General features: G+C 38.8%; 1 non-coding gene across 1 annotated transcript; it reads left to right on the top strand.

Annotated features, from left to right (window-relative positions):
- The first annotated feature begins 2,010 nt into the window (after positions 1 to 2,010).
- TRNAL-CAG (transfer RNA leucine (anticodon CAG)) lies at positions 2,011 to 2,082 on the top strand. The gene has a single exon. It is a non-coding gene; the product is annotated as a tRNA-Leu (tRNA).
- Positions 2,083 to 5,151: the final 3,069 nt, after the last annotated feature.

The following is a 5,151-nucleotide window of genomic DNA, read 5'->3' as shown; positions in this document are numbered from 1 at the left end:
ATTATATGGCATCTTAATTAAAAGTTCTGGAGCAACTTCCGTTCTCGAGTTCACTTTATAACTTTGGAGTGTAGGTATTTGAGATTTCTGTCGCGATTCTTTCTGACGCGATTGTGCGATTGTTTGTGATTAGTTTGTTTTATGCTTATGTTATGCTTGGTCTTTTCAACCGACTGCTTGAAACACGAGCATGCGCGTATACTATAGCGGGGGACCGTAGTGGCACAGCGGGCTCAAAATGTTGGATTAGCGATTTGAAGGTGATAGTTGATATTACTAACTCATGAGCTGATTCCGCACTTTATGTACAGAGTGCGGAAAGCGTCGAACTAACTCGATAAAAATGTCGAGTGTTCCCACTGCTTGCTCTTGTCCAGTGCTGGTACTGTACTGCTTGTTAGGTACGTCATGTTTACGGGAATCCAGGATGCGTAGCGCACTTTTCAGGGGAGGTCGCTCGTTCCCTACATTGTACCATGTTTATTTTATACATGTAGCGAAAATCTGTAGCGATGTTGTCCTATGTGCTTTTGTTGCACATTTCTGGTTTCATCTCATATATTATTTTACTCGTATTCTTTGCAGTTTGTTGCATGAGTGTATGTAGAGTTTTCTTGTCAGGCGTCCGATTTCCCGACATTGTTTCTCTCTCCTTTGCATAATGACACTTCGTCTCGCCAATCATAAAATCAAGGACATTCTATAAGTCCCGTACTGATTATGAACGATACGCTCAAAACTCGATTCAAATTCTAGCCTGTGATTTTGTGAATAAAAAATGCCTCGTTCCTATAGCCTGGGTCAATGAAATTAATCACATTGGTTGATTTTCTTCGCGGATTGCTGTATAATTTGAAAATTATAAATAACTTGAAAAAATCGAACTGCCTAAGGCGGGAATTGAACCCACGACCTTCCGCTTGCCGGGCGACTGCTCTTCCAACTGAGCTGTATAATGCTAGAAATGCAGCCTCAATTAACCATGTTATTAACGTCCAAACTGAGCATTCATGTCAAATATTACAAACAAGACAAAATGGAACCACAATCAGTTGCAAAACCGCTCGGACTAATGCGCGATTCGTTTCGGTCACTGAAACTCTTCTATAGCCGCGATTTGTTAAAAAGTCTGGGCTGGTATAGTCTGCTTAGCACATTCAATGCCAAAACTGATCTTGAGAACGCCTCGAAGGACCTGAAAAAAAGTCATTTACAAAAATACTTTCTTTTCCGAATACTACACGTATAATCCGGGCCTCTCTAAGGCGAGAGTGAATAGGCACTTACAGGGCAGATAATATGTACCGTCCTAGACTGCATCTCCCTTAACATCAGATGCGATTGCGGTCAGATTCCTACCTGCTTTGTTCTACATAAAAAGTACCTGTTTTTTTTATTTAAGTTGTAATGAGACAATTTTATACCTTTGCCTCTGATGACCTCTAAAATCGTTCGTTCGTTTCAGCCGAAAGACGTCCACTACTGGACAAAGGCCTCCCTCAAGGATTTTCACAAATACCGGTCCTGCGCCGCTCGCATCCAGGCCACCTCACGCGACCTTTGCCAGATCGTCAGTCCACCTAGTGGGAGGCCTGCCCACGCTACGTCTTCCGGCTCGTGGTCGCCACTCAAGAACTCTCCTGCCCCAGCGGCCATCATCTCTACTAGCTATATGCTGATTTTAGCGATTCTGCGGGCTATGTCAGTCACTCTGGTTCTCCTACGGATCTCCTCATTTCTGATTCGATCACGCAGGGAAACTCCGAGCATAGCACGCTCCATCGCCCTTTGGGTGACCTTGAGCCTTCTTATGAGGCCCATAGTAAGCGGACCTCTAAAATATTAAGTGCTATTTCGGCATGCCATATATTAAGGCTGACTGTACCCACAAAATACATCAAAGACGTTACATCTATCAGCAAAAAGCGTTACGCGTGTAACCTCGACCGACCTAATAGTTATTAAATACTGGACAGTTGGAATCAGGGTTGCCAACTTTTACTTTTGACCGCCTCTGTGGTCTAGTGGTAAGACCACCTGCTTCAGACGCAGAGGTCCCGGGTTCGATTCCCGGTAGGGGCAGATTTTTCTGTTCGGTTTTGTTGGTGGTAGAGCTTGTTCTAAGTCCGCCTGGCTAGCTACCGCCATCTTACCTAAGTCTGGCTCCATAACAACAATGTTAACAGCATTGTTGTGTTCCGGCAGTTAGAGGTAAGATAGCCAGTAACTCCGTGGTTGAGGATTCCAGATGAAGCTCGCTTCCACCTTCGGCCTGATCATCACTTACCATCAGGTGAGATACAGGCCAAGAGCTTCCTGATTGTGGATAAAAAAAAAACTTTTTTTCAAATAAGTATATCAAAGGTCGGAGAATGAAAACAAACAGTATTTAAGTCACGTACGAAGTGTTGGTTTACTTTTAAAAATATCTATGGATACTAGTGATGCTTGCTAAAAACAGTATTTTGTGTACTTCATTTTTGTTCAACAGTAAAAAGTATAATTTAGTGAAAAACAGTATAATACTGTTCATAACAGTATAGTTGGCAACCCTAGTTGGAATGGAAATGGTATTTGATTTGCTGAAACGTTGGAGATCACAAACTAAACTAATATCATTTCTACATTTAGATTCTAGAACTTAATACTGTCTTGTTTATTGGTGCGACACATGACGGGACGCGACGCACAAGTTTCAAACTGGTTGCGTCATGTGTGGTCTCTCAACGGACGCTATGGCAGAAACTTAGATGCAACTCAAAAGTAACTAGCAGTTGCAGTTTCGTTGCAGTTGCGTTTCACCGTCTGTTCAGCGCCTTACTTCGATTTGATTTGATTTGAATAGGGCAAGAAGTTTTATGTATTTTTGTGAAATATTTTAAAGGAGGAAGAATTATGTAAACCGACATCATAAAGGTAGCAGGAAGGCGCTGGACGCAGGCCGCTACCCGCTACCTACCGGGCAACATGGAAAGCATTAGAGGATGGCTATGTTCAGCAGTGGACGTCCTATGGCTGAGATGATGACGATGATGATGAAGATTATGCCAATAAATAAGGAACCATTTTATTAATTTTATTGGAAGTCACGTGATTTAATTTGTAATGGTGGATGGAGTACAACGTTTGAGGACAAGGTTTTCTAAAATGTTTATAAAAACAAAAACGGAAGATTATGCTAATATTACTGGAGATTAATGGCGGTTTATTTTGTGACTAAAATGACGGACACGAAAAAATACCGTTTTTCTTGAATTTTCACTCAATTTAATTATTATTCAGTGTAATGAATTGACGTGTTACATAGTTTTATTACTTATCACGCTCCTATGATAACAAGTAGGTATGACATGTAAATTAACGTATTTATTTTATTAATTAATATTTTGTTGACATTATTGTAAATTGAAATGAATTGACTTAAATTGAATTCTGACATTATTGTAACCGAGACATTATTATGAACTTATTGTATTAATTAATTAGATTCCAACTACTGTATATAAAATATTTGCATGCATTCTTTGATGAAGCAGAACATGAGCACGTTTCAACATGTAACACCGATATTTAATTATGTATACCATGTTTTAAGCAAATAAATAAATTATCTTATCTTATCTTATCTTATCTATATCTATAAAAGCGAAAGGTCACTGACTCACTCACTCATCACGAATTCTCAGAAACTACAAGTGCTAGGAGTCTCAAATATAGGGGGTTCCTTTTAGAACGTAGATGCTCACTAAGACGAGATTTTGCTAAATTCAACCCCTAAGGGGGTAAAACGGGATCCACGCGTAGGAAGTCGCCGGCGGCCGCTATCCTACTAATATTATAAATGCGAAAGTTTGGATGTCTGGATGTTTGTTATTTTTTCACGCAAAAACTACTGATCGGATTTTGATGAAACTGTACATTATTATTGTTTATAACCCAGAATATATAGGCTATAAGTAATTTATGGCGATCTGTGACAAACTAAATTTCACGCGGATGTAGCCGCGGGCAAAAGCTAGTTTCAAATATAAGTTTTATTCGTTCCAGTCCAAATTGAACAGTATTATTTCGAATGCAGATTCATTTCAACAGCCTGATTGTAGTCTCACCTCTCGATTTTAAATCCGTTACTCGTCAAATTAGCACCAGATCATTTATTCAGTTGTTTCTCACGCTCATTACTGGTCCGAGGCACAGCCCGAGGAATGCAGCCAGCCCTTATAATATTACATTCTTTAAAATGTGATTGGAAATGAATTTGAATGATGGCAATGGTACTTATAATTTGTAACGTGCATTTGTTCATTGCGTCTTTTTTAATCTTGCTTGTGGACACTTGGATTTTCTTCTGTTTTAAGTTGCATCTTATCTACTCTTAAGGTATTTTATATTTTTCTTGATAGTGTGAAAATTTCGGCTATTTTAATTAAGAAGACTAGTAAGATTTATTCATATTGCTACTTTGCTGTGCGGTCTCAAATCCATTTTAGTACATTTTGAGTATGTATTCTTTTAATCTGTTGTTTGTATACCTATTACAAATAAATAAATAAATAAAATCTGTACCCAGCTGGAATAAATATCGTCTCGTTCTACTTTTCAATCGTGGCAAATTCTAATTTAAAATATGTATTTCTGTCACTATAACGGTAAATATGAAAACAAAATGGCCTGGCTGTTGTTCCTTGGGCATTGGTAGGATGATTTTCAAATCGAGTCAAATCGATTCGGCAATTATAAGCTCTAATTATTCGCTATGATCGGATAACGGACTAAATTGCTTTGCTGTGTTAGCAAATTGTGATTATTGTCTGCTAATAGAGCCATATTTTGAACGATTTCGTTTCGTCATCATCTGTGGGTGGTTTTCATTCAAACTTTTTGATTTGTACTTCAAACAGTAGGTAAGTAGTTTGTAGAAAATATATTAAAGTTATTTTGAGTCATGTCAGACGCCTATGGGGGCCTGTACAAGTTATAGATCGTTTCATCCACGAAGACGCGCCCCACCATTCTTCCGCTAATGTTTGAGTGTTATCGGTACACGCTAAATTATCCGTGAGTGCACACGCACACTACAATAATAACGCTCGGATTGCTCAGATCAACAACAACTTAATAATTTTATTGTTGAATATTGAAATGTGTCCA

The sequence above is a fragment of the Ostrinia furnacalis genome, unplaced genomic scaffold (assembly GCF_004193835.3).
Source record: "Ostrinia furnacalis isolate ACB-3 unplaced genomic scaffold, ASM419383v2 OfSCF5080, whole genome shotgun sequence".
NCBI classification, from domain to species: domain Eukaryota; kingdom Metazoa; phylum Arthropoda; class Insecta; order Lepidoptera; family Crambidae; genus Ostrinia; species Ostrinia furnacalis.
The sequence above is the reverse complement of the archived record's forward strand: the minus strand, read 5'-3'. Positions and strand labels throughout refer to the sequence as shown.